Genomic DNA, 18,454 nt, shown 5'->3' with positions numbered 1-18,454 from the left:
TATTCTTGCAGCTACTGAGTGTTCCTTTTACCTATAACTAAAAGCTGGGAAAGCCTCAGACGGAAACAGTCTGTAGTATTTTGAATAAAATTTATTTTTCTTTTCTTTTCTTTTTGTTTGTTCTTTGCAATTTTAACCAGCCTCTTTGAGTGGATTTTTAACCCAGGAAAGGCAGGCTGGAAAGGGGTTTACTCTGGTGCAACACATGCCTCAATTCGCTTGTTCAGCAGCTCTACCAAGTTTTCTCATCACCTGTAGGCTGTGTGTGGAAGGTTTTTTTGTACTAATCCATTGATAAAGAGAAGGAGAGTTCCTTGGAATTCTACCCTAATCCAGGGTTTTAAAAAAATCTCTATAATAATTAGGGTGTTGTGGCAGCAATTAAGCTACTGAAGAAACAGGAAAGTTTAAAAGGAACAGCCTTTGTGGGTGAAAGCATAGAGAGGAGATGATTCAGCATTTTTTTTCACTAAGACAGCTGGGTTAAATCTGCTACAGCCTCCTATTCCCAACTCCCTCAGGTGATCCAGAAGGCTACCATGGTCGATGGCATTGAACACTGCAGAGAGATCTATAAGTACAAACAGAGTCACACTCCCTCTGTCGATTCCCTGGGAGAGGTAATCCATCAGATTGACCAAGGTCGACTCAGCTCCATAGCCTGCTCTAAAGCCAGTTTGAAATGGGTCTAGAGATAATCAGTTTCCTCCAAAACTGCCTGGAGCTGATTAGACACCACTCTCTCAATCACCTTGCCCAACAATGGAAGTTTGGAGACTGGCCTGTAATTATCCATTGCTGAGAAATCTAGGGAAGGCATCTTAAGAAGTAGTCTAATAGTCACCTAATTATTAATAATTGCCTAACTAGGAAGTAGTCTAATAAGGAGCCATCCTACCCACCCACCCGCCACAGTGATGAGTTAATGATATTAACTAGGCCATCCTCAACTATTTCCCTGCTAGACAGAAGCAGCCAAGTTGGGCAAGGATCCAGAGAACAAGTGGTAGGCCGCACTGCCCCGAGCAGCTTGTCCACATCCTCAGGCATCACAGATTGAAACTGATCCAATCTAACACTGCAAGAGCGATTGATGGACACCACCTTAATAGATTCTGCAGAAACAGTGGAGTCCAAGTCAGCCCGAATACAAGAGATCTTGTCCACAAAGAACCCATTAAAGACATTACAGCAGAACATAGTCTCTGGTGACTGATTTGAACTAGAGGGAGCCTGAATCAAGCTTCTCACAACCTAGAACAACTCCGTTCAATGTGAACCTGCAGAAGCAGTGTACACAGACCACATTTGTTTGCACGCACCGCCGCTGCATAAACCTCCAAGTGGGTCCTGTGCTGTATCCTGTCAAATTCAAGCCGAGTTCTCCTCCACTTACATTCCAATTGCCTACCTTGCTGCTTCTGACCCCACAGCCCCTCTGTATACTAAGGGGACACTTTTAAAGCAGGTCATAAGGGATGCTTCCGACCTCTAAAGGTCTGGGTGACTCCAACACCAACTCCAAGACAAACTCCATCAGCTCAGTTACAGAGTCGGTTGGGCAGCGGGGTGGATGGTACATCAACAGAAACCCTAATCTATCCCTAATTCCCAGCCTCAGAAATACACACTCAATATAAATCAGCTGTCTAACAGGGGCCCTGGTAAGGGAGATGGCATTCTTATGGACCATAGCCACACCCAAACCCCGCCCACTTCCCCTAGCCTACTCCACAACACAGTAACCTGGTGGAAGAAGCTGGGCCCAAACTGAGCCACTAGCCTACCCCATCCAGCTCTCAGTTATACAAGCCAAGTCGGCTCTCTCATCCATGATCAAGTAATGGATTCTGGACTGACCTGGCATTGCAGAGGAGCATGGCCAGGTTCTGTGGGTAGTTGGAACTGTTCCCTGAGGCCTGAGAGCTGACAGAGCCGAAAATGGAAACAGTTACTAAATAACTAGTCTACCTTCCCCTGTAAAAGCCAGCTACTCTGCCAATGCCAATTCTTCTATTCCCTACCACAACTTTAATAGCTGCCCCAAAGCTGCTGGATGCACACCCCACCCCACCCCACCCCACATCACCCTTTTGAAAAGAGCCCAAACACATGGCAGCAAATGGCCTGGCACAACCTACTAAAAGGCCAGACCTCCAATGCCTTTAGCCCAGACCTCCAATGCCTCCTTAATATAACCTCCCCTCAGACATCAGTCCTCAGTCAGCTTTTGTGGCCGCCTACTGCCAGCCGCACCATCATCCACACCACCTGTGCTCCCTCTGTCCTTATAACCCCCCCCCCCAACTCAGAGTCACCCCTCTCACCAATGGCTCCAAGCTGGGGCAGATGAAATTAATGCCCACAGGTGGAGTTGTCAGGCACTCAAAAAAGGAACAAAAGAAGCAAATTAGCAAAACAACAGCTAGGCAGAGCTGGTCTTCTAGCTATCCAAGCTGGGATAGAGGGCAGAGGTGGGGAGGCTTTGATATATCTCCCAGCTAAGGCCACGGAGTCAAGCTGATAAAATTTATGCTCCCGTATCTTCTCCTCCCATCCACTCTCTGCAGCCGCCTGCACTCCCGCCGTCCTTCTGGGTGCTTTCCAGATTACAAGATTTGTGCCAGTTAAAGTGTTGCAATTGCAATGGTATTAGGCAGTGGCTTGAAAACCCGAGCACAACATTTTTCAATGCATCATGACAGGGTTATGGTCGCTCATATTGCCCACCACTGCAGCGGGTTTTCCGGGCAGGAAGTGTCCATATTCCACTGTGATCGCATTCACTGCCCCCTCCTGCTCCTCCATTTCAGGCCAATGGGGTCACAGAGGGGGATGACGTGATGAGGTGTGTCATTTTTTAGTTTTTCTCTAGGTGCTTTTGTGCAAAACCACCACGAGGGGGGAACACCATGGTGCAAACTACAATCCCTTGATTGCCTCTATATTAAAGAAATAGAAAGGGGATTGTACAATTGTGCAAGAACCCAAGCATAAAATAAAAATGAAAATTCATATATGGAGAGGGGCTTAGATATTAACAAATCCTTGAACTGTGGAAAGAGCCCTCCACGCCACATGACACTGAGAACATTGCTCTCCTGCTTAAGTCATTTTACCACACTCGGAAATTAGCCAAAAACCAATTAAGCACACCATATTTTTTTTTTTACCCTGCTGCATAAACAACATTCCAGAGTCAGTTCAGATTGTGTACCAATCCCACAAAGTCACCCAACAGCCTCACACCTTACATGGCAGTAGGCTGACTGGTAAATGATTCAGTTCACTGGATCACAGTTTACTGCTTCCATGCAGTAAATAAGGGGAGGGGGGAGGGGAAGTCCATTTCCTTGCAGGAAGCAAATGTTAAAGATTAAACCATGTCAGCCACTCAGTTGATAAAGCAAATGGGGTTGCACAGATGTAAATAATGTTCAATGGGCTTCCTCTTATGTACGTGACCAGATCCATGCTTGCCCCCAAAGCAACAGGAAGCAACAATGGAAGAGGAGGAACCGCCTCCGTGCCGTGCAAAAGCCAGGCTGGGAAGGCCAGCAAGCAGCACACACCCCCAGTCTTGTTGCACCCACCACCACCACCAAACTGTCAGTGCTGGGGCTGTAACATTCAAAGGCTGTGGGGACCCGCCACTCTTACTGCTTATGCCGCCACTCCTCTGGTCCCTTCATGGCGAACGAGTGGAAAATATTTTTCTTTTAATTAAAAGATTTTTTAAAATATTTCATTAACATAAAGGGGCTCTCATGAACTGAAAAAGGCTGTAGAGGCTCTTGGAAACATCAACAAATCGTCACAATGTTATTTGAACCATCCACACAACACTACATTGCAATGCACAAACAACAGGTCAAGCCTCCTAAAATGGAAAAATGCAGCTACTTTCCTGCAACACATTTACAATACTATAGGGCTACAACACATCAATAAAAATCAAATCAAGGCATCAGAAATATGAACGGCACCTGCTAACAGCACAGTGACTGCGATATCAAACCACAGGCAATACGGAGGGGCACTTGGCGGAAACGTTGTGAACCTGTTGCAGCGAGTAATCTGGAAAATGGCATAATATCCCAAAAGCTCAGAGACACCCCTCTCTCAGGTGGCTCCAAGCTGGGGCAGATGAAATTAGTGCCCACAGGTGGAGTTGTCAGGCCCTCAACAAAGGAACAAAAGAAGCAAAGCAGCAAAACAACAGTTAGGCAGAGCCAGTCTTCTAGCTATCCAAGCTGGGCTAGAGGGCGGGGAGGCTGTGATATATCTCCCTTCCAAGGCTAAGGAGACAAGCTGACAAAGTCCACGCTCCCATATCTTCTCCTCCCATCCATTCCCTGCAGCTGCTGGTGCTCCCTCCGTCCATATAATGCCCCCCAAACTCAGAGTCACCCCTCTTACCAGTAGTTCCAAGCTGGGGCAGATGAAATTAGTACCCACAGGTGGAGTTGTCAGGCACTCAAAAAAGGAATGAAAGAAGCAAAGCAGCGCACAACATCCAAGCTGGGCTAGAGGGCAGCATATGGTGAGGCTGTGATATATCTCCCTGCCAAGGTGATAAGCTGACAAAGTCCACACTCCTGTATCATCTCCTCCCGTCCACTCCCTACACCATCTATAAGATACATGTCAACAAAGAGATCACCATCCAGAAACCTGTTTTCTCATACTATCAGCTCCATTAGGGACCAGCACTGGCCTGAGAAAACTGTTGGGGCAGTCCTCCCAGAAGTGGTCTAACAGCATGATCTAAGGGCATACAATAAGTCATATTGCTGAAGGTGATCAGTGCCTGGATGAGGAAGATCCAGGTATGCCACCTTTGGGGATGGGGCCATAGCTCAGTGGTAGAGCATCTGTTTTGCATGTGGAAGGTTCTAGATTCAACCCCTGGTAGCATCTCCAGATAGGGCTGGGAAAGACTCCTGCCTACAACCTTGGAAAAGCTGCTGCTTTTCCATTTGGATGGGAGACTGGCCCATGCTGCATTGGGCAGCGAGGGCCAGAGTGACTCTTTCTGCCTTTAAAGGCAGGGAGAACCATTTCATCCACACTACCAATGCAGCGCGGGCCGATCTCCCTTCCAAATGGGGCTGCGTGGTCCTGTTTGGGAGGGAGACCATGCCCCCGTATCTGACGTCAGATGCAGGGGCGTGGCTAGCCGCCCCCTTGCATCTGACTTCAGACACAGGGCTAGGGCTAGGGGGCTGCAGAGGCAGCCAAACACAGGCCACCCTGCATGGCCAATCTCCCATCTCCAGGGAGATTGACCATGCAGTTGCCAAGGAGAGACAGAGCCCAAGCAGAAACGCAGGATGGAATACCCCCGATTTAGAGCACACCTCCTTCTACGTGTGTGTGTTCTAAATCAGGAGCACTTGCAAAGGAGGAGTAGGGAACTGCTCAGCAGAAACACAGGAAACCACCCCCCACCCCCCACCCCACACACAATTTATAACTAGGGATGTGCAAACAGGTTCGAATTTGAACCGGTCCAAGTTCGAACTGGCTCGTTCAAACTCGAACCAAATAGGGCATTGAATTGGCAATGCCAGTCTGAGTTCAATCCAAACACAGCCTGGTTCTATTCGAACTGGCTTGAACTGGTTAAAGCCTCCAAAACTGGGTTGGGTGGTAGGCACCCATGGGTGCCAACTACCACCTAAACCCCAAAGCAATCGGACACTCCTACGATTTTTAATGATTTTTTGAAATTTTTATTATTTTTCCCATAGGGTATAATGGGAACTCAAACTAGCCCTTTATTCTCTATGTGGAGTACCTAGGGGCACAAAGCTGTGGTGGGTGCTAGGCACCTAGGGGTGCCTACCACTCACCAAACACCAAAGCAATTGGACACTCCTGTGATTATTAATGATTTTCTGAAGATCCCCCCCCCCCAATTTTTGCATTTCTCCCATAGGGAATAATGGGGATTTGATGATGCCCTATTCCCCACCTTTGGGGGATGCCAGGGCAACACAAAGTGAGTCTGGGCGTACACAGGTCTGGCCTCAACTCCCCTCAGGCAGCCCCAAGTTTTTATGATTTATTTTGTTTTTTAAAATATTTTTTAAAGAATTCTTTTCCTTTCATTGCAATGCATAGGAGTCTCTCCCCATTCATATAAGTAGAACAGTGAGAGTGACCCTAATTGCTGTGAACTCTGGACTCAGAATTCACAGCAATTAAGGCCACGAACAGTTCTACTTATGAATGGAGAGATCCTCAAATCCCCATTATTCCCTATGAGAGAAATGCAAAAACTGAAAATATCTCCAAAAATTCATTAATAATCACAGGAGAATCCGATTGCTTTTGGGTTTGGTGGGTGGTAGGTATCCCTGGGTGCCTACAACCCACACTGATTTTATGCCCCTAGGTGCTTCACATAGGGAATAATGGGCCAGTTTGAATTCCTATTATACCCTATGTAGAACCTTTTAGAACTGGTTCAAATTGGGTTTGAATTTGAACCAAACTGGGGGGCGGGCATAGAGCAAAACCAAAACCAAACCTACCCACCCTGGTTCGAAGCTAGTTTGAATTCGAACCAAACAGGCCAAGCCAGTTTTGTGCACATCCCTATTTAGAACACCCCCTCCTTCCCAATCTGCAGAATTGTTGGCTACTTCAGCAGTTTGTCACATGGATGGTTCTTTATCTCACCCCCGCCCTTGCTGATCAGTGGTTTCCAGCCCTTTAAAATGGCCTTCTCTTCTCTGTGTCTTTCAATACACAGATTAAGCAATACTAAAGTCCTAGCTGCGAGCTTTGGGTGTTAGTTCAGCATCTTGGGCATAAACATTTGCCTCATCCCTGACTTCAGTTTGGCATTCTCTTGTGTTAAAAGGGATGATGCTTTCTGCCAACAATTGCTTTCATCTTCTTTTTTACTTTCAGTTAGGTATTGTCTGACAGACTTGCAGGTGAACCTCTCCTCTGTGTGCTGCAAAACTGTCATGTCACTTAGGATGTGGTATCAACAATGATTTCATTCTCCCAGGGATCCAGCAGTGTTCACATGATAAACACGAGAGTGCTGCTGTTCTCACCATTAAAAATAAGTGTAACATCCTCCAAAGCTACTTTTAGCAATAGCAATAGCACTTACATTTATATACCGCTCTATAGCCAGAGCTCTCTAAGCGGTTTACAATGATTTAGCATATTGCCCCCAACGTTCTGGGTACTCATTTTACCGACCTCGGAAGGATGGAAGGCTGAGTCAACCTTGAGCCCCTGGTCAGGATCGAACTTGTAACCTTCTGGTTACAGGGCGGCAGTTTTACCACTGCGCCACCAGGGGCTCTTTTAAAGGATTATAGGAGATTGGAAGCAATTGAGTGATGTCACTGGATGCAGGGAAAACAACCTCTGGGCTGCAATCCTCTGCGTGCTTACTGGGGTTGTGGGAGCACCTCTGAGCCTGGGGGAATTTACTGTTGCATAGGATCGGACTGCAAAATACTCTGGATGGTGGTGTGGGATATCATAGTATATGGGTGGTAGTGAGATGTCATAGTTGGGATATGTGCAATTATTAAAGTTCTCGTTGATACTGCTGTATTAGTTGGTTCTGCTGTTATTTACACCTTGTAACATAAGAACGTAAGAACAGCCTTGCTGGATCAGGCCAAGGCCTAGTGCAGCATCCTGTTTTGCACAGTGGCCCACCAGATGCCACTGGAAGCCTACAGGCAGGAGCTGAGGGCATGCCCTCTCTCCTGCTGTTACTCCCCTGCAACTGGTACTCAGAGGCATCCTGCCTTTGAGGCTGGAAGTGGCTTACAGCCCTCCAATGAGTAGCCATGGAGTACTCCTCCATGAAGTTATCCAAACCTTTCTTAAAGCTATCCAGGTTGTTGACTGTCACCACATCTTGTGGCAGAGAATTCCACAAGTTGATTATGCGTTATGGGATAGTTGGGATAGCTGGCAGAGACATGGTGCCAGGAGAAGGAGAGGAAGGCAGTGAGGGGCCCATTTTAAAATCACGTCTCCGGGCCCACTCCAACCTTGGTACACTCCTGCTAGCATCTTCAGCACCTTTGGACAGGAGGCACCTTTGTTGACTATGGGGCAGCTATCCCAGTGAAGGTGGGGAATAGAAGAAGTAACGTTGGCAGGTCAGCAGGCCGTTCCAGGGAAAGGGTAGTCAGAAATTTAATAGCTGTCTCCCCTGCCGGCTGTCCTGCCAGCTCTTTGACCTCCAGGAGCACTGCCAACAACCCACATAACCATACCGTGCTCCTCTGGATTGCCAGGTCGGTCCAAAATAAACCTGAACTCATCCATGATTTGATCATGGATGAAGGGGCTGAGCTGGTATGTATTACCGAGACTTGGTTTGGGGAGGCTAGTGGTCCAGTTTGGTCCCAGCTTCTCCCTCCAGGATATTCTGTAGAGGAGCAGGTGAGGGGACATGGGCAGGGAGGTGGAGTGGCTGTGGTCTATAACATCTCCCTTACCAAGGTCCCTGTTAGGGTATCGGACCATATTGAATGTGTGTACTTGAGTCTGGGGACCAGGGATAGATTAGGACTTCTGTTGGTGTACCGATCGCCCCGCTGTCCAGCGGAATCCCTTACTGAGCTCACAGACTTGGTCACAGAACTCGCGTTGGAGTCTCTGAGACTCTTAGTGCTGGGGGACTTCAATGTTCATTTCGGGACCAATCTGTCCGGGGTCGCTCAGGAGTTCATAGCGGCCATGACAACTATGGGCCTATCCTAAGTGGTCTCTGGATCAACACATATTGCAGGTCACACACTTGATTTGGTCCTTTACTCTGATCAGGGTAGTGTTCCGTGGGTGGGGACTCCTGTGATTTCCCCATTGTCATGGACGGATCACCATCTGGTTAAGGTTGGACTTACAACCACTTCCCACCTCCGCAGGAACGAGGGGCCTATTAGAATGGTCCGCCTGAACTGGTTATTGGATCCAGTAGGATTCTAAGAAGCCTTGGAGGGATTCAGTGTTGGCTTTGCCGGTGATCCTGTTGATGCCCTGGTTGAGAATTGGAACAACTTGCTCACCAGAGCAGTAGACACGATTGCTCCCAAGCATCCCCTCTGACACGCTTCAAAATTGGCCCCTTGGTATACGGAAGATCTACAGGGGCTGAAGCAGCAAGGTAGGCATCTGGAGCGCAAGTGAAGAAAGACTTGACTTGAATCCGACAGATTGTGACATAGAGCACATCTAAAGATCTATGCTCAGGCAATATAGGTACATGCAGCAAAGAGGCGGTTCTTTTCTGCTCGTATTGCCTCTGTGAGTTCACGTCCAGTGGAGTTGTTCAGGGTTATGAGGGGACTAGTATCTGCTCCCCCTCCCTTGAACCAGAATTTGGAATCATCAGTTTCCCGCTGTGATGTGTTTAAAGAGTTTTTCACAGATAAAATCTCTCGGATTCGGGCCGACCTAGATGGAGACTACACAATTAATTTGATGTCTGGACTGGAGGTGCCCAACAACTCCTCTTATGTTATTCAGCTGGATCAGTTTCCGTTTGTGACTCCTGAGGATGTGGACAAGCTGCTTGGATCGGTGAGGCCTACCACTTGTTCTCTTGACCCTTGTCCAACATGGCTTGTTCTATCTAATAGGGTGGCTGTTATAGACAGCCTGGTGGGAATCATAAATGCTTCTCTGAGGGACGGCAGGATGCCTCCTTGTCTTAAGGAGGCAATCATTAGACCTCTTCTAAAGAAGCCTGCATTAGATCCCTCAGAGTTGAGCAATTATAGGCCTGTTTCCAACTTCCCATGGCTGGGCAAGGTAGTTGAGAGAGTGGTGGCCTCTCCGCTCCAGGCAGTCTTGGAGGAAACTGATTATCTAGACCCATTTCAAACTGGTTTTTGGGTGGGCTATGAGGTGGAGACTGCCTTGGTCAGCCTGATGGATGATCTCCAATTGGGAATTGACAGAGGAAGTGTGACTCTGTTGGTCCTTTTGGACCTCTCAGCAGCTTTCGATACTATCGACCATAGTATCCTTCTGGAATGTCTGAGTGTGCTGGGGGTGGGAGGCACTGTTTTACAGTGGTTCCGCTCCTACCTCTTGGATAGATTCCAGATGGTGTTGATTGGAGACTGTTCTTCAAAATCTGAGCTTAAGTATGGTGTCCCTCAAGGCTCCATACTTTACCCAATGCTTTTTAACATCTACATGAAACCGCTGGGAGAGATCATCAGGGGATTTGGAGCTGGGTGTTACCAGTATGCTGATGACACACAGATCTACTTCTCCATGCCAACTTCTTCAGGAGTTGGCATATCCTCCCTAAATGCCTGCCTGGAAGCAGTAATGGGCTGGATGAGGGAGAATAAACTGAAGCTGAATCCAGATAAGGCAGAGGTACTTATTGTGTGGGGTCAGAACTCTAGAGACGATTTTGATCTGCCTGTTCTAGATGGGGTCACACTTCCCTAAAAGGAACAGGCTCGCAGTCTGGGAGTACTTCTAGATCCACACCTCTCCTTGGTTTCTCAGGTTGAGGCGGTGGCCAGGGGTGCTTTCTATCAGCTTCGGCTGATACGCCAGCTGCTCCCGTTTCTCGAGATCAATGACCTCAAAACAGTGGTACATTTGTTGGTAACCTTCAGACTTGACTTCTGTAATGCGCTCTATGTGGGGCTGCCTTTGTATGTAGTCCAGAAACTTCAGTTGGTTCAGAATGCAGCAGCCAGGTTGGTCTCTGGGTCATCTCGGAGAGACCACATTACTCCTCTGTTGATGGAGCTACACTGGCTGCCAATAGGTTTCCAGGCAAAATACAAAGTGCTAGTTATAACTTATAAAGCCCTAAATGGCTTAGTCCCTGGGTATTTAAGAGAGTGTCTTATTCACTATGAGCCCCACCGCCCATTGAGGTCATCTGAGGAGGTCTGTCTCCAGTTACCACCAACTCGTTTGGTGGCTACACAGAGACGGGCCTTCTCGGTCACTGCCCCAAGATGGTGGAATGCGCTCCCTGCTGAAATATGATCCTCCCCATCTCTGGCAATTTCCAAAAAAACCCTGAAAACCCATCTTTTTGCCCAAGCTTTCTCAGCTTCCTAAATGTTTAGGTTTTAATTTCTGGTTTATTTTTATATTGTTAAATTGCTTTTAGTTTTTGTATATGTTTTTAACTTGTTTTATGCTATTGTTAACCACCCAGAGACAAAAGTTTGGGGTGGAGTACAAATTAGATAGATAGATAGATAGATAGATAAAAACCCCAGCATTTCCAGGAGTGTTTCGACACAGGGCTGCTACCATGAATCTCCTTCAGAAGTGAGTCCATTTGAGACCTTTGGAAGCACCAGCAAATTGGGCTTTGTCTTCCAAATTCTAGCTCGTCTTAATGTATTTCCAGGTTTTTAACATCCTGATTTAAAACAAGTTTTTCTTAAAACACTGCAGAAAATGCCAGGGAGAAGCATCGACTAGAGTATTTACATAATCATTAACATGACAAGAGGAAAACACCCTTTAGGAATGCAAACAGAACTGCCTGTTCTGAGAGTGGAAAAACTAGTTTTCAGGAAGCAAGCTCTTTGAAACTTCTAGTTACAAACCCTCTGTGTATGCTCAAGCTGACTTTTTAAAACAATATTTTGAACAAACCCTGCTAACTAAACATGAGGTACGTTTTTAACATGATGATTCTCTTTATTTAGCAGAGAGAGAGTAACTGGCCCTACCCACCCTCAGCACGGTACTTCCAGTTTCTGTTGCTGGTGTCTAACTTAAGTTTCTTTTTAATTGTGAGTCCTTTGGGGACAGGGATCCATCTTATTTATTTATTATTTCTCTATGTAAACCGCTTTGTAAACTTTTATTGAAAAATTTAAGCGGTATATAAATATTTTTTGTTATTGTAAATTGAAAAATTTAAGCTGTATATAAATATTTGTTGTTGTTGTATTAGTCTGCTTGCTTAAGGTTTTCACTGGTTAAAAAAGAGATCTTACCAACAAACTGATGTAAAGCACACCATGCAAGGCTGGCACAACACGGTAAGCAGGGACCGCACAGCAGGGGGGCTGACATGGGGGGGGGCTGCTCCCATCCCCCACACTGAGCCATGTTTTCCCCGTCACCTGTTCTCCCACCACTGCTTCACTCTTCCGAGGCAAGATCGGGTGAATCTGGCTCAGATTGACCCAATCTTGCCTCGGAAGAGTCACCCATCCTAAGCCTAGAAGGGGCAGTGAAGGAGCAACTGCATGACTCTGCCACCGTCCAGGCAAGCTGGCAGACGGACTGCAGCCCCAGAAAGGGCACGGAGCGCTCATATCAGTACTTTCATAGCACAACCTGAGCTAAGCAGGAGAAGAAGAGACAGGCGGGGCAACTCATGGGTGGGGGGCAAGGGGGGCTGGCCTTGATGGTCTCTCTGGCCCTGTGGGACCAGGTGTGATTGTCCCCCCTTGTCTAATAGACCCTACAGCCATGACCAACATATTGTTATGCTCTTCAGCATGAAATGTTTATTCCATCCACACTCACAGGTACTCCATAATGGAAGATGGTGTGATCAACCCTCCCCTTTATCCCCGTGTTTATGTTGTGTCTGGGCATGTGCTCCTGTGTGCTCCTCTGCAAGTATTTCCCACCCCCTGATATGATTTTTGGGATCTATGACAAGCATCCATTTCTCCCCCTGCTCTCTCTTAGGGTAGCAGTCCATCTCAGCTCACACAAATCCCATTTCTGCAATGCACTGAGATCTGTAGCACGAATTTATCTCCTTATAAATGCCCTCCCTCAAAAATAACTTAAATATTTGACAGATTTTTCAAAACAACAAAAGTTCTTACTCTTCTGTTGACCCACATTTTTGAACTCATTAAGAGGGCAAAGGGGGTGAGGAGGAGGAGAAAGATATGTTATCTTTGCATTTAAAGAGCTATTAATCTGAAAACCAGTGTATTGGTTTTCAGATTGCTGAATCTCTTTCATTTCCCAATGGATCTGCACAAAATATGGGAGGTAGTGGTACCTGTTACTTAGTTAGTCCACACTAAATTCCAGATAAACTGGATGCATAGATTGGATTTTAGGGCTGATGGAACATTCAGGGCTTATAATAGTAATATGTTGTTTGTCTACCGCACTTTAACTATACAGGCACTTCTGTTTCCATGTATTATACCTGCTGATTGAGGATAACACTTAATCCATCTGATGAAGTGGACTGTAGTCTATGAAAGCTTCTTCTATAATCAATGTGTTATTCTTTAAGGTGTCACATTAATACAGCTACCCCTATGAAAGCAGAGTAACTTGAATCTCCTGATCAGAATATTTTAGAACAATTGTGTTTTTAATGGACTTGTGTAGTGTGATGTTTTCAGATCTGTTTTCTTCCCCAGAGGTATGTGCTACTCGTAATGATTTAAGATTGCTTAATGCTGGCATTTAACAAGGTCTTTAAACAAGCACTTGAAACAAGATATCCATGCCTTATAAGCCATTTACTATGAAGATAGTGGTTAAGAGCTGGTTTTGCTGATAAACACTTCCGTTTAAAATGAAGCTTACTCAATATATTGTGTTTTAGCATTTATACATGCAGGAATTTCTGAAAGAACCCTCCCCTGAAATGTAACCCACCTAGAAAATGCTGACACTTATACTGTAGGTATATCAAAATACAATCAGATACAAGAACACTTATAAATATAGTACATGACTGTACTAAATAGTATATTTAGTATATAGTACAAATATAGTATGTACTATAAATATAGTACAAATATAGTATATAGTCTAGCCAGATTGGTCTCTGGGACAACTCAAAGGGAACATATAACACCAATTTTAAAAGAACTGCACTGGCTGATGATATGTTTCTGATCGAAATACGAAGTCCTGGTTATTACCTATAAAGCCCTCAGTGGCTTGGGTCTAGGGTACTCAGGAGAGCGCCTTCTTTGTCATGAACCCTGTTGCCTATTAAGATCATCTGGAGAAGTCTGGTTACAGTTGCTGCTGGGTGGTTTGGTAGCAACTCGGACCCGAGCTTCTCTGTGGCTGCCCCAGGGCTTTGGAATATGCTCCCTGTTGAAATAAGAGCATCTCCTTCTCTGTTTGCTTTTAGAAAGACCCTCAAGACACCTGTTTTCTCAAGCTTTTAACTTAAATTAATGTTATATTGGTTAATTTGTTTTTATCTTATGAGATTGTTTTTGTTTTGTGAAATTTTAACTGTTGTATATTTGGTTTTTTGTTTTTAATTCTGTACAGTGTCTAGAGATGCACATATAATAAAACAGTAATAAAAATTATGATAATAAATAAAAATGATTTGAAAATTCAAAATTTTAATACAATGAAATAAAGATAACAAATTCCAAGCATAGTAAATAAATACATCTAAGTAATTCCAACTGATCCTTCTAAATAGCAATCGCTGTATATACCAAGTGAAGATTAAAAGTTCCCATATCAACAGCCCAAGGATTCTTTTCTTAGAGTCCAAATTTGCCAGCAGAAAATTCATGACCTTAAATTAATGTGCCAGGAATCCAAATGCACAGACCACTAATCCAAGAGATTCTATTTGCAATGCCAGACACGTTTTGACTTAATATCAGCCTTCTTCAGTGGCAAGCAGTAATAATTTTTTTATATAGCTGTTAGGCTTTCTGGATTTCTAGAGGACTCTATAATCTGTGGAGTTGCTCAGTTCCCAGGCTCTCCAGCAAATCATAAAGGGCTCTTCATACATTCAGTGAACATGTGAAAGAGGGAGGGAGCAGGACTGCACCTGCTGCCTGCCTGGTCCCCTGACCTTTGGCTGAAGGTGGATATAGTGCCCTGCATGGACTCTTGTAAGGGCATCGCTCTATAATCTGCATTGTTGAGGAACCTGCAAAAGTAAGTCAGGGATCCCAATCACACAGGCCACCCACATCCAGGAGTTCAAAGGAGCAGTATGGGCATCCGCATGATCTTGCTTGCTTGCTTGCTTGCTCGCTCCTTCATAGTTTTTCAAATCTGGGCTGTATTAAATATCTGCCAATCTAATTTCATTATCCAAGTTGACTTTTGATAGGTTATTTAGCCCTTCTACACAAGTAGAATATTGCCTTACAGCCTTCAGTGCTCAGCAAGAGGTGGTACATTAGCTCTTTCCAACAATCGTGTGTGTGTGTTTGTGTGTGTGTGTGTGTAAGCAAAAGGTGCAGCATTTTCAGGATTCATGATCACTTTTTTATGAAAGAATGTAGCAGAATGTTAGGGTTAGTAAAGAGACAAAGCTGGCTAGTAGGAGATTTATTTATTTTATTTATTTATTTGATTTAGGTGGGTGCTATGTGCAGTTCTGAAAAAGCCAGCTGTAACGTATCACTACATGAACTGGAGCAGGAAGCTTCATGCCCAGCCATTCACTAAGTTCTGTTTGTGTGAATGAATACATTTGTTGAGACCTTGATGTCTGTGGAATTAATGTCATAGAAAGCAAACTGAACCATTCAGGAGCAGAAGAAGCCTGCATGTATATGAGCCTAAGCATAAATCAGTGCCGTCATTGGAAAAATTATTGAAGAATTCAACTAGTTAAAGTTCATAGTTACTAGTCTTAAATATTAACTTAAGTTGAAAGTTCCACAATTCCATTTCCAACTACTTAAGTTAAGTGGAAAAGAAATCAGTTATTTAAAAAGTTCATTCACAAGAAATGTATGAAGCACATCAGATTACCTATTAGCATCATTTATTTTTATTTTTAGATGCATTTAGTGGGTTTCTTTTCCATAAGCCCACAGAAGCACACTAATTTACTCAGAATTTACTCTACCTTACCTGAAATGACTATTATATTTGTCATACAATTTTAATAATGATACTAACAACAATAGATAACACTCATTTTATTTTTGAAATGGTCCCTGGACTATATAAAGAAGAGAGTGATTCTAAGCATGTTCAGAGGGCTGTGGAGAGTTGTAGCATAGATAATTTTTTCAAAGGAATTGGGCAAAGGGCTGATTTTTAAGTGATTTTTCAAGTTTATGCATCTTTAAAGTTTTTCTCCATAAGGAATAACGAGGTTTCAGCAGCCCCATAACTGCACTTGGGGGTGCTGGGGTGACCCAGAGCGAGTGGTGGTGTAGTGCACAGAGGGTGCCAACCACTCCCATGGGTTTCTAACCCATGGGGTACAGGGTTTTGTTGTTTCTGAGGTGTTCTGAGTGTAGATTCTCTGGTAGCAAATGAGAGTGGGTTCATGGTTTGTCATTGAATATCTTATATGCTACCACAGAATCTACACCTTAGATTCACGTAAAGACGCACAAACCAACAAATCACCAAAAATAAGTCCTTTGCCCAATTCCTTTGGAATCTGTGTGGTGGCAGACAGGCCCCCATTGGGGCACTACCACCCCACCCCACCCCACTCTCTGCCTCAGATGCCCCTTTTCTGCCCTGAATCTGCCCCAAAGACATGTAAACTTCAACATTTCCTGAAAAATCAGCCCTTTGCCCAATTCTTTTGAAATCTGAGTGGTGGCAGGCCCCCATTGGGGCACTACAACCACCCCCACTCCTCTGCCCCAGCCCCCTTTCTGCCCCGAATCTGTATTAACAGCACACATCAACATCAAAAGCAGAGCTTTGCAAAGAAGAGAACCAGGTTTCCAAAGCAAGTAAAGTAAGGAGGATGCTGCCAAACAACATTCTGCCAATGGAACTTGGCCCCCCTCCCCCCTCTGCAAGTTGAAAGAGTGACAACGACAACAACAACAATGGTGGCACAATTATTTGTCGCATTTTTCCTCGACATTTCTGCAACGCATCAGAGCCTGTGGCACCAGCACAACCTATTGCAAGCAATCTTTGAATAAAAACGCTGATGATGCAACAACTCACAATATGACCCAATCTTCTTCATTGCAAAGAAGAAGTCCACAGAGTGAGAGAGAAGAACCTTCCGTGGTAGCAAAGTAGTCTCAGACAACAAAGTGGAAGCAAGTGGAAAGCATTGCAAGCCACATTACAAAACAGAAATGCATGAACAGCAGCAACTCATAATCATCACATCACAGCAGCATCATATATATCTTATTCATATTATCACATTGAGATTCATAATTTTCATTTTGGCATCAATTCAAAATAGTCAAGGAAAGAAAATAGGAGGGGGAAATGTCAATAATAATAGTTGCTAGTAGGAGATGGATGGATACAAACAGCAGGGATACAATGTCCCTCCCTATAACAAGCAGCAGAGATACAATGTATAGGGCAGGCCAGACAAGATGCAAAATATCTTCTTGAAAGAGCAGCGTGTGCCTGTCTGGGGCAGGCTGAGAGAATCAATTTAATATCGATTTAATAAATTTAATTTAACTGCTGCTCTATACAACAAGAGGATGGATTGGTTTTTCTAAAACACAAAACACAAAAAGACAGAGCCTAGGCCCAGTGTGTATGCTGTGTGGTGTGGTGTGGTGTGCGCGTGCGTGTGTGTTAATATAAACTCATGGCATCTACGTCTTCTCTTCTCCAAAACGTTGGGCTGCTACTGTTGGTCTGGTCTCCCTCTCCTCCTTCTTCAGTCTTCAGATGGGGCAACCACAAAAGCCTCAAAAATCTAGAAAATCTGGGTGGTGGCAGGTAGCAATGATGAGTCTTCTCTCAGCAGGGCAGAACAACGGTGGGAAAAATACCAAAACAGGTGGAATTATCTTCTTCTCTCCCAATTCTCTTCTTTAAAGAGAGAGAGAGAGAGAGAGAGAATCCAGCCAACGTCCAAGGATGCCTCAGGTAGCAGGCTGGCAGAAGGAAAAAAAGATGGAATCCTCTTCTTTTTCTCAATTTTAAAAAAACACAAGAGGAAAAAGGCACCAATGGTGGCTGTGATGTATGTTTTACTTTAAATGGAATTGTTGGGAGGTGTGCTCTTCTAGCACACCTGTAGATCATGAAAGATACTTAAGGAGCTTGCCTTTGGGGAGAGGCAGGCTTTAGCATCTCTGGAGGCCTTATGTGGCTGGCCTGTGTTGTCTTTGTCAGCTCTCCTTCTTAGTAATAAAACTGTCTTCCATAATTACGGATTCTCATGTGTTGGACTCTCTGCTACAACTTAGGGCACAGCCTAACATTACAGGGGCAATGCTGAATGGTTGGAGGCAATTGTGGATGCATGGCAAGGCTGAGCAATCAGACAAAAGAGTTCTCTCTTCCCACACAAGGCAGCAGAAAGGAAGAAATGGCTACTGCTGGGCCTTTAATACCCTCCTGTGCAAACCCCTCCAAAAATCCGCCACACACACTTACACCTCCCTCCACCTCCCCTTGGCCAATTTGCATTGGCTCCTGCAGAGCCAAATATGGGCATTCCTTTGAAGATCTGAACTTTGCATTGAAGTCAATGGGAGGCTGAAAGGAAATAGGCTGAAAGGCACTTTATCGGGAACGAAATGGAGGG

This window comes from Hemicordylus capensis, chromosome 1 (genome assembly GCF_027244095.1).
Source record: "Hemicordylus capensis ecotype Gifberg chromosome 1, rHemCap1.1.pri, whole genome shotgun sequence".
NCBI lineage: Eukaryota > Metazoa > Chordata > Lepidosauria > Squamata > Cordylidae > Hemicordylus > Hemicordylus capensis.
Note: the sequence above shows the minus strand (reverse complement) of the source record.